Source organism: Aethalodelphis obliquidens, unplaced genomic scaffold, assembly GCF_003676395.1.
Source record: "Aethalodelphis obliquidens isolate GAN/ISIS:26980383/991018 unplaced genomic scaffold, ASM367639v1 scaffold13, whole genome shotgun sequence".
Lineage (NCBI taxonomy): Eukaryota > Metazoa > Chordata > Mammalia > Artiodactyla > Delphinidae > Aethalodelphis > Aethalodelphis obliquidens.
In genome coordinates this window covers 32,850,150-32,869,548 of record NW_020837957.1, presented here as the reverse complement: position 1 = coordinate 32,869,548, position 19,399 = coordinate 32,850,150, and the positions used below count along the sequence as shown (strand labels likewise).

The 19,399-nt window shown below is 33.5% G+C and overlaps 1 protein-coding gene and 1 pseudogene across 1 annotated transcript in view; both read left to right on the top strand.

The window, feature by feature from the left end:
* DPYD (dihydropyrimidine dehydrogenase) overlaps positions 1–19,399 on the top strand; it is an 811,158-nt gene that overhangs the window by 113,406 nt on the left and 678,353 nt on the right. The window lies entirely within an intron of this gene.
* On the top strand, positions 5,073–8,671 carry LOC113624523 (cytochrome c-like; annotated as a pseudogene).

Below are 19,399 nucleotides of genomic sequence, written 5' to 3'. Positions count from 1 at the left end.
CACAGGGGGAGGTAATTAAATTTAATGGAAACAGTAGCTTCTACACAAAGATACATGGTACTTCTATATAGATGATTATGATGTCACAAAAAGAGGAATAATATATTACTAGTATTGAGAAATTACCAGCTGGAGCAAGTGAGCCTATTTTATTGTTAATGTCTTTACTAATAAAAAAGAGGGAAAAATAAAACTGAGTCCACAATAGAGAGTTTGTATCTATATACAATGCAAGTGGGCATTCTCAGATAGTAAAAGTTATTGAAAATAGTCGTAAATTTAAAATAAAGAGTAAAATGTATTGTGGAAAAGGCCAATGCAGAAGTTATGACTGAACTGCTGTTTTTCAATATATTCTTTATCCTCTACCTGAAACTACCACAGGTATAAATTGAAAACATCATTTTTGTAAATGTTTATTGTAATAACTTTGAATATGTTAAGCATAACATCAATATTTATTTAGAACTGTACAGTTATTCTCTGTATTTTTATATCTATTCAGTTTGAAGTAAACCCATAGACCCAAAGGAAGACAAAGAGAATGCCAGCTCTGAAGCTTTGAATAAAAGGCCAAAAACATAGAAAGAATTGCAAAGGGGCAATGTGAATGAAAATGGATGTGAGTGAGGGAAATACAATGAACAAGGGAAGGATGTAATTAGTATAGAAAATTCATCATCAAGAAAAAAACAAATTGAATTATGGGAGAACTGCGTTGGAAGAGATTATAAAATTCTGCCAAATTTTGTAATACTTGCCATTTTCGAAAATTCTGCTTTTCAAAAAGTAGAGATGAATTAATGAGAAAAACAAGTATTACCTGATTGGAGTAACCTCTCAACCATCCATGCTATGAGATTAAAGCAATAGGCTAGATAATTTAAATCAGCATTTAATCATATGGCTGTGTAATGTACTTTGTTTACGTTGGCAGGATATTTTACACATACACACACTCATAATCTTTAGATTCACTAAACACAACTAAATAATCTTGTTACCAAAAGCATTCAACAGTTTAGTGTACTGTAGGCCTAGCACTTTTAAAAAAACTTCTGGTTTTTGCCTTTAGAAAATACAGCAGGAGCTCATTCTTTATATGTGAGACTATGGACGCATATAAACAAAAAGTTATAATGTTATGTGACTAATAGAATAAAAGGAGAATGCATCAAGGGGCAAAAATTAATTGTTCTCTCATCTATGATCATTTTTATTGTCTTACATGAAGAGTGTCAAATCAAAGAAAACCATGGAGAGGATAAGAAATTTGATCTAGGCCTTGAATGTGGCCCGTTTTACAGGTAGAGGGAAAGGTATTGAACAAAGGTGCAAGATGTATTTCAAGAACAGTAAAGTCGTCTTTAAAGACGTAGAGCAAATTTTTTTCAAGCTTTTTTGAATGTATGTTTTCCTGCAAAACTCACATAGGCAGAATTATTTGGTCAGTAATATCTCTCCTCATATGCCAAGAATCCTTGGGTATAAATAAAGCAGTACGAGGTTGGTAGGGATGGTGGGAACTATTCAGAATTTCAGAGTGTGAGAGGGGGCAGTGGGAGACAGGTATGAATAATTTGCCAACAATTTCAGTTAGCTCAGGGGCTGGTTTCAGGAGGCTTGTTGGAAATGTGTTTGTTACCATATTCTAGAGGTCAGTTACATAGAGTCTAGCTTGCCAGGATAGATACTTTAAATTACTTCAAGGAGTGATTGTGGTTTTTAAGGAAGGGTGACAGGATTAAATATATTGATAAAACTATGAAGATTATTTTACAACTTTTTAGAATTCTAATAGGGTAAGAAAATATAATGTGGGGATAGATACAATCATTCATTTATTTAATAAACCTTTATTGTGTTTCTGTAATACACCAGGTAATGGGGTTACAGATACGAATAAGGGAATCTCTGCCCTCAAGGGGCTAATGGCCTAGTTGGGGAGACAGATACAAAAATCAAATGCCTGATGTGAAGACTCAGAGCCCCAGTACTTGAGTTGTTTCCCTGATCCCAAAAATGATATGGCGTTTTTTCTCTTGGTCCATGGGCATGACATAGCTTGGCTATTGAACATCCTTTTTTTCTCACTCACTTAACCTCTGCAGCAGCCCTCAGGTGGCTCCGGGCACCCACAGTGGTACCCTCCTCCTGAGTGTGTCTGTAGTCTGGAGAAGTTGGAGCAAAACTTGACTGAATCTGAAGAGTGACAGACATTTTGTGGCTGCCTTGGTTGGGCCTTATCATCAAGTTGGGTATTACCTCCTCATTTATTAAGGTTCTACTAAGAACAAAAAAGAGAGGTCTCTGCCCTTGCTCAGTTCTCTGTCGTCTCATCCAATCCCTGTTCGTGGGCAGTCTTTGCCAAGCAATCTTGGGCCTGTTCTTTCATCAGTGTCCCAGCTCAGGAATCATTTTAGACCCCTCCGGTGCTTCTTCCTGATCCCAGATGTGAGGATCTAATCCTGGATGTGAGAACGTGTGGCCGGCTATTTAAAACGTGTAAGGGGATGCAGCCTACTCTGGAATGTGCTGGCTAAATGAAACAAGTATTTTATTAGGTTTTAACTCACACCCAGACTGGGAAAAATAATTCAAAAGTTTGTTTTGGCAGCAGAGTAGAGGGTACAGCGGAGGGAATGAGAGATGTAGAGAAATCAGTGACCCCACTAAGATAAAGGTAGAAGGGTATAGAGGTCAACAGAGGAGAGTGTGTTTGAGAAATTTAGAAATATTTAGAAGGTAGATCTGATGAGACTCTGTGACTTAATAGCCTCAATATATTAAAAACTTGATTTAATCTCTGTTGCTCTGTTTAAAACCTTTTAAAGTTTTCTTATGCTTTCAGAATAAAGTCTAATTGATTTGTGTATCCTACTAGATAGTAAATCTCATGAGGGTAGGAGGATTGCTATTTTGCTCTCCTTTGTATTCTTAGCCTTACCATATGTATTCTTAGCATATTAGGTGCTTAATAATTATTTGTTGAATTATTGATAAAGATAAAAAATAAGAAGAAGGACATTTATCAAGGGCAAGTCAAAAAATTTTTTTTGACTTTGTATTCAACTTTTTTTTCCCTTCCAGTTTTTTTTTTTTTTTTTCCAATCATTTTTTTTTTTAACATCTTTATTGGAGTATAATTGCTTTACAATGGTATGTTAGTTTCAGCTTCACAACAAAATGAATCAGTTATATATATACATATATTCCCATATCTCTTCCCGCTTGCGTCTCCCTCCCTCCCACCCTCCCTATCCCACCCCTCCAGGCGGTCACAAAGCACCGAGCTGATCTACCTGTGCTATGCGGCTGCTTCCCACTAGCTATCTACCTTACGTTTGGTAGTGTATATATGTCCATGCCTCTTTATCGCTTTGTCCCTTCCAGTTTTATTGAGATATAATTGACATACAGCACTGTGTAAGTTTAAACTCAAATGTTTTTATTTTGAGTATTTGGATATACATTAATTAAGATAGGGAAAGAGAAAAGAAGAGGAGGATTAAGTAAGATGATTTTAGTTTTCAGATGAATTTGAGATAGCTATGGTAAACTCATGTGTAAATTTGCAGTAGGCAAAGGAAAATACAACTCTGCAACTCAGGAAAAAGACTGGAGGTTGCAGCCTGGGATTTGTTAAGTACTTTGATATTTGTAGCCATGGGAAAGCATCTGATTTCGAATGATAGTGCATGGAATCAGAAAGGAGAATCTAACCAGATGCCTAAGAAAATACTTGGTTTAGGAAAATGTGTGTCAGAGAGAAACATATTTTGGGATTTAAACTTTTTTTTTTTTTTTTGCGGTACGCGGGCCTCTCACTGTTGTGGCCTCTCCCGTTGCGGAGCACAGGCTCTGGACGCGCAGGCTCAGCAGCCATGGCTCACGGGCCCAGCCGCTCCGCGGCATGTGGGATCTTCCCGGACCGGGGCACGAACCCGTGTCCCCTGCATCAGCAGGCGTACTCTCAACCACTGCACCACCAGGGAAGCCCGGGATTTAAACATTTTAAATAACTTTCTCCAACAGAATAAATTGGGACTCTGATATGGTGTGTCTGAGCACTTGAACTGTGGCTAGTGTAACTGAAGAACTGAATGTTTAATTTTATTTAATTTTTATTAATTTAAATGTAAATTGTTGCATGTGGTTAGTGGCTATGGTTTGGACAGCATCGCCCCAGAGGGATGTTTTTGAGTTGCTAACATGACATTCACCTTTCTCTCACCGATGGAATTATCATCAAAGGAGAGTCTAGGGTAAGGTTAAACCATGTTCACACACATCACACATACACATCATGCACACTCTCAAAAAATGAAGAGTAAAACTGAAATCAGAACATAGTAATGGATATAAAACCAAAATTAACAAATATGATATGGAGGAGACAAGGTGACTATTATTTTCTAAAGACATGACTTGTATGTAGAAATCTCTATGGAATTAACAACAAAAACACTCTAGAAATTAATAAAAGAATTTAGTAATATGGTCAGTTTTAAGATAAAGATGGAAATTTGTGAACTTTTCTGTGTATTACCTCTTCTATGAAGATCCTATGAGGTAGTTATATTAGAGTACCCCAATCATCCAGGACATGTTGAATTGCTCGGCAAATGGTATAAGAGACAGTTGTTTTGCTGTTTAGAAAAAAGAAATCACCTTATATTTTCACCTCACGGGTATTAAAGGAAGTTTCGTGTATATTAAAGAGCTAAAATAAATAAATGAGACAGCCACAGTCCAATAAACTATGAAAGTGACTATCTCTGAGGTTTAGATGGGGAAAGAGATAATAATCCAAAAAGTAGTTGAGGAAATAACTAAGCTTTGACTGCATTAAAAAAGCTTCTGGGGCTTCCCTGGTGGTGCAGTGGTTGGGAGTCCACCTGCCGATTCAGGGGACACAGGTTCGTGTCCCGGTCCGGGAAGATCCCACATGCCGCGGAGCGGCTAGGCCCGTGAGCCATGGCCACTGAGCCTGCGCGTCTGGAGCCTGTGCTCCGTAACGGGAGAGGCCACAGCAGTGAGACGCCCGCGTAACGCGCAAAAAAAAAAAAAAAAAAAAGCTTCTGTATATGGAAAAAAATCACAAAATTTAAAGACAACATCAGTGTTCTGTATTGCCATGTGTGTAAGAGATTCAAAACAATTTAGGAGCTTAGTGGTTAATTGGCAAAGTATGATTAAGAAACCCTTAAAATATTCAACTCTAATGGCAAGCAAAATATAAATTACATAAAAAGTACTAATTCTTGGTTATTGACGTTACTGCAGTTCAGCGAGGAGGAGATTTTTGAGTGCTGGAGATGGAATGGTAAGAGCCATTGTCCCATTCTCAGAGATCAAGAGCAATTGAAATTACTTTTACATTTAAGGAAGGGAGTGTACCAATAAGTACTAAGAACCTTGAAACAAACATACCCCTTTTCATATAAATTTAACTTCATGAAATATACTATGCACAAGACATAGACATTATGGACAATCTGAAACTGTTTCTCAAATTATAGAATATAACAGTAAACAAATTGAGTAGAACCTAATTGTCTACTATTAAGGAAATAATAAGAAAATGAAGTTTCTAGAATATAAAATAATATATATGGTATATCAATAAATATATATACATAATGGTAAATTGTGGCGTATTTAGTTATATCTGGATATTAAAATGACCTTTAACAGTGTTTTTGAGTGACACGAGTATCATCATGTTCACTGAAAAATACCAGGAAACAAAATTGCATGTAGAACATGATCTCCATTGAATATAAAGAATAAAGAGAAAAAAGATAGGAATAAAATACAGCAAAATATATTATATCTGAGTGGTGGGCTTACACATTTCTCAGGCTTATAATTTTCTGTTCTAAATTTTCTATAATGGGAGCATATTATGAATGATTAGAAAAATAATGAGATACGTAGGCGCGGACCGGCGTGTTCTTGGGATTAGAGAGCGGGACTTTCGGCTTGCGAATGGGAACCTCTGAGTCGTGCACAGAGAAAGAACGATTTAATAATGGGTGATGTCGAGAAGGGCAAGAAGATTTTTGTTGAGAAGTGTGCCCAGTGCCATACTGTGGAAAAGGGAGGCAAGCACAAGACCAGGCCAAATCTCCGTGTTCTGTTTGGGCGAAAGACAGGACAGGCTGTCGGATTCTCTTACACAGATGCCAACAAAAACAAAGGCATCACCTCTGGGGAGAGGAGATGCTGATGGAGTATGTGGAGAATCCCAAGAAGTACATCCCTGGAACAAAAATGATCTTTGCTGGCATTAAGAAGAAGGGAGAAAGGGCAGACTTGATAGCTTATCTCAAAAAAGCTACTAATGAGTAATAGTTGGCCACTGCCTTATTTATTATGAAATGTCTCATGACTTTTTATGTGTACCATATTTAAATTGATCTCATACACTAGAATTCAGATCATGAATGGCTGATGTAATATTTCTGTCCTGATTTAAATAAGATTGGCTTGTGGCTAAATAAATATGGTCAGCTTTTTGAATTTTGATAGTAATTCTGGTTCAGCAAGTACTATCACTGTTTTCCCTTTCTAAAGAGATGATTAAACTTGAATAAGGAATGTTAAACTTTTCAGGGATATGGTGAATGCCTTCTCAAACCCTATAGGAGATTGGTTTTATATTTAGATTTCTATAACTGGTTATATTAATATATTTAAATATTGAGAAGCTCCCTTCACTGTCTCATAGACCAGCAAGAGTCACCTGTGTTTCAAGTTGTGTTCATTCGCCCGTTAAGGCAAGGGCTGAAGATACACTGACAATGTCCACCTTCCCTTTTTGGTCTTAACTATGCCAATTTAATTAAAATTCTCCATCTAAAAAAAATAAAAGAAAAAAAGAAAAATAATGAAGTAAGAAGGAAAAATGGGAAGAATAAAATAAGATACAAAATCTTGGATAAGTGGCAAAAATCAGATTTTAGACTCCAACTGTGATTTTAGATAAATTAGTCTTTTTTAGTCTTTTTTATAAGATAGGATTAAAAGCTTAATAGGATTGATATGAAGAACAACAATAATGTAGGAGAGAATGCTTTGTAATTTATGAAACATTAAGAAAATGAAGATACAAAGTATTACAATGTTTGTATACATTATTTCCATTGAATGGTGTATAGTGCTTATTTCAAATAAATTACATATGTCATACATAATGGAATTGACTGGAAAACTTCGATGTGGTCTTAGAATGTAGAATGCCAGAGGGAATATTTTTTATCTAACTTATAGAGTCCATTGTAGTTCCATGGCTGTGTGGAAATACTGTACAGGATTTCTGAAAATGATGACATGAAAAAATTTTAAGGACAGAAAAAAATGTATCATCTCCAGGTGAAATCTCTGTCTATAGTATGATAATAGTGAATTTAGAGGTGAAATTCTCAATTTCTTTTCATTTTTTCCCCTTATCTCTGCCAATTCAACCCTCTTATCATACCAAAGTGATTTGATTACTGTATTATATTTTGCACCTGTCATAGTCCCTGTAATCATTTCTAAACATCAAGGGGAAAAGTGGGACCTTTTTAAAAAACGTGGTGTCTCTTTGTCACCTTTTTACTTCCCAAGGCAGTAGTGGGCCATGTGTAGTAGAAATAATGAAATTGGAAGGTACTTCAGTTGAATAACTTAAGAAAATGGGGTGTCAAAATCTGAAAGAAAAGTTACATATAGAATGTAGTTCATTAAGAAAAAAAATGTAAAAAACTATATGAAGCTTTCTGATAATGACTTAATACACAAAAATATAGATTGGTGAGATCTGTGGATATACCTCTATGGTAAGAATATAAATTACATTTTAGAGTACAGACATAGCCAATTAAGGGTTAGGATTTTATTTGTAGAGCCATACATATTCAGTGAGAGCTGTTACATTTGGTGATTATTCTAAAGATAAACTACCAGGGCATTATATCTCTGAAATCTATTCCTTTTTGCTCAGCTTTGTCACGTGTTAGGAATTCTGTCACTAGATGGTGATGTTGAGTTGCACAGTTTATATTCTTGGCTTTTTTTCTGGTGCGTGTAATAGTAATTGCAGGTGTACCATAAACCCAGCTATGTATCCAGAGTTAAACTGAAAGTATAACTATGTAAATTAGGAAAATAATTTTAAGAGATACAGTACATTTTAAATATCATTTAAGTTGAAAGGTAAAAATCCTTTAAAGCTATTGCTTTACTTTAGACTTCGAGAGGTAGAAGGAATATAAATAGCAATCTAAACTTTTCATTGAAAGAGTGAGGTCTGAAGAGAGATTCAAAGACATTAAAAAGAAGTATTTTTCAGTTTTTCCTTCTAGATGTGTTAGTTTATAAAGTACAACTTTAATTTCATTCCTCTGTCAATATCTAGTGGTACTGAGGCTGTTTGCCATCTGATCTAAGGGATGTGTTACTCCTGGTACCTACATATTGTTTTAGTTGCTTATTGTTTTAGTTATATTAATTTTGCATCCCTTGCTAAGCATAATGGTTAAACTACACTGGTATTTCTTTAACTGGTACTTCTACATGAATTGAAGTAAAAGACTGTCTCTATGAGTAATTTGGCCATCTGAATAAGACTTGAAGATAAGAATATTATCACTATCCTACTTAACCTTACACTTGTAGATGTTTGTGTGTGTATGTGTATATATATATATTATATGCAGAAATGTGTGTTTGTATATATATATATATATGTCCATATATATGTACTCTATCTCTATTAATTTCTATCTTTATTTTTATCTCTATATGAATCTCCCTGTCCCAGTCAAGGAAATCTTGCAGTTTGACAGCATTTGAAGTTTGGAGATCCATTTGCTTTTTAGACATGTCTGTTAGAATTACAGTTTTATGCACAACTTTCAATGAAATTCTTTTATGATGGTAAAAAAAGATGAGGGGGAAGAGAAGGCAACCTAAATATTTATGAATAGTGAATTGAATAAGTAGTTTAGAAAACAAATCTAAGGCATGAGAAAATTTGAAGTGGTGTTGAAGAGAAGTATAAAATAAGTAAAATGAGAAATTATTAAAATATTTCTAATGAAATCAGCAGGTTGTTTAGTGGTATGAAAAGTAAACACAAATTGTTTAAAATCCTGAATATGTTATATAATGATCAGTGATTACATATTCAATATTAGTAACATATTTTTGTTTTCAAAGTTTACAAAAATAAAGGTAATTATAAATGCCCATGTGTGTGTATGTGTGTGTTTTAACTACATGCAAAGTTTGACCTGTGAAATTGGATGCAGAAGCAATGTGTAAGCTTTCTATTTCAATCATATTTCTTGATCCTATAATAATTATACTTCTCCAAGTTTTTTTTTTCGCTAAATGGATCAGCAGGAATCTCTGGAAGACACACCCCACCCTCCGCCCCCAGTAAGCAGGTTACAAGAGTATCCTCTTTTCTTCCATGCAGAGGAGAATATCTTGTCTTTATCACTTCTGTTAGAGAGAGGCACACACTCTACTATGCACATAAGCACATGTGTCTATGGTTTCTGTCACCTAACATAGAAAGAGGGCAACCAGGCTGAATATCGTCAAATTTTATAAAATACAAAGACAAAAGCACACCATCACTTTTTCTAGATAATGATGTGATGGAACTACTTTAATAACACTATTGAAATGCAGCTTAGAAAAGGTAGGTTAAGCATTAGGAAAATGATTAATTATGTAAAAATATATGTAATTAATTGCATTTGAGTATATATTCCGTGTAATTAAGTTAATGTAATTTGTGTACTACGAATACATATGTATACACACAGTTTACACATATGTGTGCAAATGTGCACACGTGTATGCACACACACATACATTTGGTATTATCTGTTTACTGCATAACTTACGAATGTTACTTTCATTCATGTCAGGGATGAGTGAAAGCAAGATTTGTCATTCAGTTTTAAATGGGCCAAAGATAATTTTTTCACCATTCATGGGAAGTAGAAGAAAAGTTCTATATTAATTTTCACTAATGTTTAATAAAACCAAATATATACCTAATACTTGTGGATTATTTATGGATTTGGTAGCAATTGGCATATATGAATTAGGAGCTATGTTAATTTACTGTTTTCCTCTACTTTGAACTTTTTTTTTTTTTTTAATTAAGTTATTTATTTATTTTTGGCTGTGTTGGGTCTTCGTTTCTGTGTGAGGGCTTTCTCCAGTTGCGGTGAGCGGGGGCCTCTTCCGTTGCGGAGCACAGGCTCCAGACGCGCAGGCTCAGTAGTTGTGGCACACGGGCTTAGTTGTTCTGCGGCATGTGGGATCTTCCCAGACCAGGGCTCGAACCCGTGTCTCCTGCATTGGCAGGCAGACTCCCAACCACTGTGCCACCAGGGAAGCCCTCTACTTTGAACTTTAATTAGAACTTGAGTGTGAGAAATGATTGCATACTTGCTAATTATAAATTTTGGGAAACAACAGCACAAGTAAATCAGGCATGACTTGATACAGTTATATACTTATAAAATGCATTATCATATTCATTAATCTGAGCATTGGTTCTTTCAACCTGGTGCCCACTGTGTAACTAGACAATATTTTCTTAAAAGAAATATTTACAGAAAAAAATCTAATTAATATTGTAACTGCTACTTTATGACAACTTGATACATTTAGAATGATAAAACCAAAACAGAAAATATGTATTATTATATTAGAAGTTACTATTTAAAACAACAACATTAGCAACAACATAAATAAATAGTACTTAACTAAGGTAAAAAAAAAAATTGCATTTTTCCCTTCGTAGCAAAAGATTGTGGGTTAAAGACTACAGAGAAAGGATACAGCTTTTGTTTTGCTACCAAAGAAAAGTACAGAGCTGTCTTACTCTAGAATGCTTATCATTTTAGATACAGACTTTGAATGAGCAGCTAATAGCTAAAATTATTTAGGAGATAAAAATTGGTACTGTGAGGATTAGCTTTAATTTTAAGTATCCATAATTGAAGTGCCCCATTATGATTTTAATGTTATGATAATCTTGTTAACAAGCTGTTGTGTATATACTATCATATTTTAATGTAGTTACAAAGCTTAAGTAAACCATAAAGTAAATTGCTTTTTGAATCAGGCTTTTACAAGTGGAAAATTAGTGGTTTACATGTTTTGAATATGTATTTTGTAATTATATTTGGCATTTTCTACAATTTAAGAAGAATAATAGAATGGGTTTATAGATAATTCATTATTGTTTATAAGTACATTGGTATATTTTGTTATTGCTCATTCTAATTAATTTAGGTTCATTCCACATATAACACAATAGCTGATTCTATTTTTTTTCTGTAATAGTCTTCTCTTCTAGAAGAGAAGTTTAGTTTTTCTATTTACCATTTCTCATATATCAGCACACTACATTTAAAAGAAGATTTCTACCCTTTCTTATCTATTATTTCTACAGGTTATTGTGGTGTATACTGAATTCTATCCATCGAGAGTGTTTGTGTTTACTCTATTTTTTGGGAAGAAAACATGTGTCCCATTCTGACAATTGGTGAAGATAGCTAACTGGTTAGATTTACTTTTTCTGAATTTGTTGCTTAAATAAACAGAACATGGTAATTTGATAGTCTAAAGCAGAAGTAAGCAAGCAGTTTATGTAGAAGTCTGGATAGTATCTTCAGCTTTCTGGGTCATATGGTCTCTAATTGGAACTATTCAGTTGTGCTGGTATAGTGCAAATGCACCCACATAGACAATATGTCATCCAACGGGTGTGGCTGCATTGTTGTGGCTGTGTTCTAATGAAATTTTATTTATGGAAATTGGCAGCCAGCTGGATTTGTCCCATGGGTCATAGTTCACTGACCCCTCGTTAAGAGCAAACTTGACATAAACCAATTAAAATAAATTTCAAGGAATTGTTTGGTACATATATTATGAATTTGTGATTTTCTCTGATTAATAGTAAAAATACTATGAAGCTCTTCCACTGTTATTAATAAGTGTGACTTAGAACATTTACTGAGGTGTCATATCTCCTAGTTTCTGGGCTGTTCCTTGAAATTGAATAAGTTACATTTCCTAGATTACTCATGCAAGTGAACAGACATGATTAAGAATTAAATCGTCAGTTGCAATTGTAAAGTCACCAGTATGCAGGCAACTTGAGGTATCCATGTCAATGCCACTGAATCAGTTAGCATTAATCTGTTATGCTTGTGGTTGAAGAACCATGTACATTATGAAACAGTATAATGTTACTCTTTGGTTTGACACTAGTTAACCACAATGAGGTACCTATGAAAATTCAACGTTGTGATATTATACTTTATCAATTATTTTTATAAATGGATGAAGAATCATGGCATCTACTAAAGTACATACATGATAGCTATATTTATTGGTAAATATTCATTGTGATGTGTTTTTTGTCTATTTAACTCCTTTATAAAGTTTTGTACCCATGAGACTCTCTGAGGAATTGCCTCTATTTTAAAATTTAATCAGTCAATATTTACTTAATAAATCAGTTAATCATGAATAAATATTTTTCTTCTAGTGCACAAAGAAGTTTTTTCTAGGATTCAATGAGAGGCCATATGGGATACTCTGTACTCTTTAAAAAAATGCTCCTGATGTTTAAATTTCAACCTTCCTAATATCTTCTAAGAAACCTCCTAAGAAATTTAGTTAATTTAGTACATGTCCTAACTTTTAGCCCTATAGTTCTCTCCCATTTTAAGGGCCATTACTTTGGCTGGCAAATAGAAGAAATAATAATAGTCATTTTATTTAGAAGTCTTCCATAACATCAACTTCCATCAAGTTTTAGTGGAAATGGGTATCTGTCGTTGGACGTCATAGGTGATACTTTTAGTCGATATCTGTGCTGTGTTTACAAACCAGTTATCCTGCCAGTATCTCCCTCTATCTTTGAGGAAAGTTTAGAGCAATCTTTCTTTTTTTTTTTTAGATAGGTAAGAAAAATGATTTACAATAAGGTTAAATTACTTACTGGTATTATATTTGTCATTGTCATATTTTTCCTTCATATTTCATTTCTTCCTTCATCCCCTTAGATGTTGCTTATAATTTCATATTCTGTAAGGGAATATTGCTTGAGACATTTCTCACCCAGGGCTAAGAACTGTGTTGAAATTTAAACAGTTTGGATGAAAAAGCTGTTTGAGGAATCAGATTTTTTCTTTTTAATAGTGAAACAAGGTTAAGAAATTTTTTCTTTGTAAAGAAATAAATTACTAGTTTTGACATATAATTATAGTTAAATGATTGCATATGAGTAAAATATATTAAATAATTAAAAAGCATTGGGTAGCAAGTTTGAGCCAGTTAGAACCATTAATTGAAGCCTGAGAATCATTGCTTAGGTTCGGTCATTCCATTAAAATGAAAGTCTATTTTTATTTGGTAGTAATACAAGACTTGTCTTGCAATTCATATTTCTTCAGGATTATTCTGCTCACTTGAAATTTTTATAGAATTGATTGTTTTTTCAGCACTTCCACCAAAATATTTACCTGCTTTTAAGGGTCATGACAAATATTTTTGTCACATATATTTCTATAGATGATATAGTTATTCCAGAAAGATATCTTGACTGTATCAATACTAATACATACTATTTGCAATCTATAAATATATGAGCAAGCTTAAGATTATCTAAACATGCTAAATTATTGTATGCCTCTGATTATTTATTATTTTTATCTGCTTATATGTAACAATAAATACATTTTATATATGATGTTGCATAGAAGTATATTTACACAAATTTCCAAACAGTCTATTTAGGATATGAATAAATTCCTTAACTAAGTTTTATATTTTATATCCTCATAAGTATGTAACATGGTAGATTATTTGGACTTTATATAATTGAATATTACTCAGCCATAAAAGAATGTAATAATGCCATTTGCAGCAACATGGATAGACCTAGAGATTATCATCCTAAGTGAAGTAAGCCAGACGGGGAAAGACAAATATCATATGATATCGCTTATATGTGGAATCTAAAAGGAAAAAAAAGACACAAATGAACTTATTTTCAAAACAGAAAGAGACTCACAGACATAGAAAACAAACTTATGGATACCAAAGGGGAAAGGGAGGTGGTGGGAGGGATAAATTAGGAATCTGGAATTAACATATACACAGACCTATGTATAAAATAGATAACCAACAAGGACCTACTGTATAGCACAGGAAACTATCAATATAGTCAATATTTTGTAATAACCTATAAGGGAAAAGAATCTAAAAACGATTTATATATATATAACTGAATTGCTATGCTGTACACTGGAAACTTACATGATATAGTAACTCAACTATACTTCAATAAAAAAAATTTTTTTAATAAATAAAAAGATCATGGATGCATACATCATTATTTTAAATAACAAAAAAGAAAAAAAGACCCAAATAAAAAGATCTATCTGACAAGATTCAGAACAAAGCAAGAATGTCCACTCTTAACACTCCTTTTTAATACCATATTGGAAGTCCTAACTAATGCATAAAACGAGAAAAAGAAATAAAAGGTATACAAATTGAGAAGGTAGAAATAAAACTCTATTTGTTCACAGATGACATGATTGTCTATGTGGAAAATCTGAAAAATATTGACAAAAAACCCTCCCGGAATATTGACAAAAAACCCTCCTGGTATATAATAAGCATTATATCAAGGTTGCAAGATACATGGTTAATAAACAAAAATCAATTGTTTTTCTCATACCAACAATGAGCAATTGGAATGTGAAATTCAAAACACATTATGATTTACATTAGCAACCCCCAAAATGAAATACTTAGGTATAAATCTAGCAAAATATATGTAAGATCTATATGAAGAAAACTATGAAACTCCAATGGACAAAATCAAAGAAAAACTAAATAAATGGAGAGATTCCATGTTTCTTGATAGGAAGTCTCAGTTTTCTTAAGATATCAGTTCTTCCCACGTTGATCTTTAGCTTCAATACAATCCTAGTCAAAATCCTAGCAAGTTATTTTGTGGATATTGACAAACTGTTTCTAAAGTTTATGCAGAGAGGTAAAAGATCCAGAATAGCCAGTACAATATTGAAGGAGAAGAACAAAGTCAGAGAATTTACACTACCCAATTTTAAGACATTCTAGCTACAATATTGTGGTGTAGTATTGGCTATAGAGCAGACAGATAAATGGAACAGAATAGGTAGCCCAGAAACAGACCCATACAAATATAGTCAACTCATCTTTGACCAAGGATCAAAGGCAATATATGATGGATACCAGATAGTCTTTTCAATAAATGGGGCTGGAACAACTGGACGTCCACGTGCATAAAAATGAATATAAACACAGACCTTACAGCCTTCACAAAAATTAACTCAAAGTGGATCATAGACTTAAATGTAGAATGCAAAACTAGAAAATTCCCAGAACATAGGAGAAAACATAGATGATCTTGAGTCACTGATAACTTTTAAATCCAATACCAAGGCATGATCTGTGAAAGAAAGGTTGATAATCTGGACCTCATTAAAATTAAAAATTTTCTCTGCAAAGACACTGCTAACAGAATAAGAAGACAAGTCACATACTGGGAAAATATTTTCAAAATACATATTTGATAAAGGACTTTTACTCAAAATATACAATGAACTCTTAAAACTCAATGATAATAAAACAAGCAACCTGATTAAAAAATGGGCAAAAGATCTGAACATTTTAGTGACCCTAAAGTACATTATGGACTTTGGGTGATCAAGACGTGTCAATGTTGATTTATCAATTGTAAAAGATTATGGCCAGAAAATAAAATCTCTACGATTTTAATATTTTCAAAGTTGATTTCTATCTCAGCATATGGTTTATGCCTAGTGAATATTTCATGTTGACTTGACAAGAAGGTTTATTCTGCAATTGTTGGGTGTAGTGTCCTATAAATGTCACTTAGAGACAGTTGATAGTGTTATCTAGATCTTCAGTATCCTTACTGATTTTTATTTATTTAAATATTTATTTTTTTCTGAGAGAGGGTTGTTAAACTCTTCAAGTATGATTTGAGATTTGTCAGTTTTCTTCTTTTGTTTCTAACAGTTTTTATTTCATGCCCCATTCCCTCTTCCCTTTTTTTTTTTGTTTGCCTTTTAGAACTTTAGTCTCTATAAGCCTCCCACACAGCACTAGAATTCTGCATATATATGCAGCAGGGAGACAGACGTGTTTGTCCTCTTAATGTTCCACTTACAGCACCCCTTCCCTTGTGCCAATGATCACTAAAAGTTTTGGTAATTTCTCCTCAACTTATCTTGAGAACATTCTCCCTTCTCAAGAACTTCAGTTTGTGTAATTTTCCTTGCTTTTTCAGATCTCTGATGCCTCTGAAAATGTTTGTGGTTTATTCAGCTTTTTCTAGTTTTTGGCAATTAGAGCATCGATTGACCTACTGTGACCTACTACATTCTGTATAGAAGTTGAAGTCCCTCTCTGTCTACCTTAACACATTGTGTTGGTTATTAAATTTATGTACTGGTTGAATATAAGCAATTACATGTCATTATAACTTTAGAGAAAAACAAATCTTGTTTTTCTTTTGTTTGTTTTATTCATTTCAAGCAGAATATTTTTTCTTTTAATTAAAAACATTTTCTTTTATATTGGCGTACAGTTGATTTACAATGTTATGTTAGTTTCAGGCGTACAGCAAAGTGATTCAGTTATACATATACATATTATCTATTCTTTTTCAGATTCTTTTCCCATTTAGGATATTACAGAATATCCTTATCCTAAATAATATCCTAATAATACATACAGGACATACAGTAGGACATACAGTAGGTCCTTGTTGATTATCTAGTTTATATTTTGTAGTGTGTACATGTCAACTCCAAATTTCTAATTTATCCCTTCCCCACCCCCACCTTTCCCCTTTGGTAAGCATAAGTTTGTTTCTGAAGTCTGTGAGACTGTTTCTGTTTTGTAGATAAATTCACTTGTATCCTTTTTTTAAAATTCCACATATAAGGGATATCATATGATATTTGTCTTTCTCTGTCTGACTTACTTCACTTAGTATGATAATCTCTAGGTCCATCCATGTTGCTATAAATGGCATTATTTCATTCTTTTTTATGGCTGAGTAATATTCCATTGTGTATATATACACATGTATATATACACATATATATGTATATACATATATCTTATATGTATATCTTTTTTAACATCTTTATTGGAGTATAATAGCTTTACAATGTTGTGTTAGTTTCTGCTGTATAACAAAGTGAATCAGCTATATGTATACATATATCCCCATAGCCCTCTTGTGTCTCCTTCCCTCAAGCAGAATATTTAATCCACTTTTTTTTTCCTATTCTCTCTAAAATATTTTTCCTCTTGGGTCCTGTTCTCACTTTGCATTCATGCCTTTAGTGATCGCACCTCCTTATTTTGCCTTTATTCATAGTCTGTGTGTTAGTTATTGTCTCTTAAATCTGTATTATCTGCCACATCACTTTCTTGAACCCCAGACCCAAAGCTCTAAATGCTTATTTGACATTTGCATGTTTGTCATGCAAAACTCAGCTTCCTTAAACCAAAATTAATTTGCTTTACCTTTCAATTGGTCAGTCTTCTATCCTTCCAGAGTTTTAATTTTGGCTCTGTCCCTTGGACTGACTGTAATTTTTAGTAAGCTTCTTAACGTCTATGAGCCTCATTTTTCAAAACATTTTTAATTTATATTTCATTTAATGAATGGAAATAGAGCCCCAGGTCATTGCTTGTTTTAACAGAATATTTTAGCAAGTGTCAAGTTAGTGTTTATTTTTTCAAAACCAAAATAATATACATGCAGGTTATCCCAAATATAAATGAAGTATTTCACTACTTTGATAAAAATTAGTTATTAATTGGTCTTGTCAACTCAGTTCAGTGCTCAAAAGTGTAGGTTTACAAATCCTAAGAGACAAAGCTTAATTGTTTGTTTTTTGCGGTACGCGGGCCTCTCACCGTTGCGGTCCCTCCCGCCGCGGAGCACAGGCTCCGGAAGCGTAGGCCCATCGGCCATGGCTTACGGGCCCAGCCGCTCCGCCGCATGTGGGATCCTCCTGGACCGGGCCACGAACCCGCGTCCCCTGCATTGGCAGGTGGACTCTCAACCACTGCGCCACCAGGGAAGCCCGCTTAATTGGTTTTAATAGGGCTTTTTATATGACCACTTAAGCACTTACTTTTCCTAAAGTGACTGTTTTTACAACTAGAATATGCAACCTGTTATCTTCTAATTTCTTTAATTCCCTCTTCTTTATTCAGGAGAGAGTTCTGTATCACTGAGTATGCTACACCTGGGTGAACACAATCAAATGCCATAGACTTTGGTCTAGGAAGAGAAATATCAATGAGATTCTGTAGGGATAGATAATGTCAAAGACACATTGTAGGATGTGTCTAATTAAGGTTTTATGAAATAAATGCATTTATTTATTTTTCTTAATGAATTTTTGTAACATGTTAAAATCCTCTGAAATAGTGAGTTTTGGGACAGAGCTTTAGGACATGATACCGTAGGATGTAATTTGCAAAATTATATTTAGTTCCTTTTTATTTTTCGTTACTATTATATTCACAAGTGCCTGTTCCTGAAGAAATTCTATGTGTGCTTTTATATAAAATAAAGTTTTTTGGTATCCTTATAATCTGATCCTCAGTAAGTGCTGATAGTACTTAAGAAACAGGTGGTATTTATATAGAGCTCCAAATTAGATGTTATACACCATTATATGCACCCCTTCCCCCCCCCAAAGATGTCTGCATTAAATGAGAATTATGGTTAAAAAAACCATTTAGCCTATTAACAAGTTTGTTTTTTCTCTAAATGGAATGTGATAAGACTTTTCATTATTCACTAGAAATAACATTTTATTGCTGTTAGCACAACTGTTCATAAAGCTACTCCAGCTTAAAAACCTTTTCAATGAATTTTTTACTTCAGTGACAAAATTCTCTTTAAAAGTGGTCTTAGCATGTGGAATCCAGGGAGAGATGGAGTGGACTTATCAAGCATTTTCTAAAGATCGTTTTTAATTCTTCTATGAAGATATTAGCACTTTCATAAAAGTTATTTATTTTGACAAAATTAATCATGGAACACATAATATATAAGCATCACTGAATATAACCCTAAATGATAGTCTCCAGATATAAATTTCAAGACTACTTTGTATACAAGGAGACTTTGCTTTTTAGCCTTATTTTAGTTAATAATTGAAAGGAAAAAAACAACAACTTTGTAATCTTTGAATAGTAAGATATATGGTGTTGCTCATTTAAAACATTTGGAGAAGACATATTTTTTTTCATAATGCTTCTT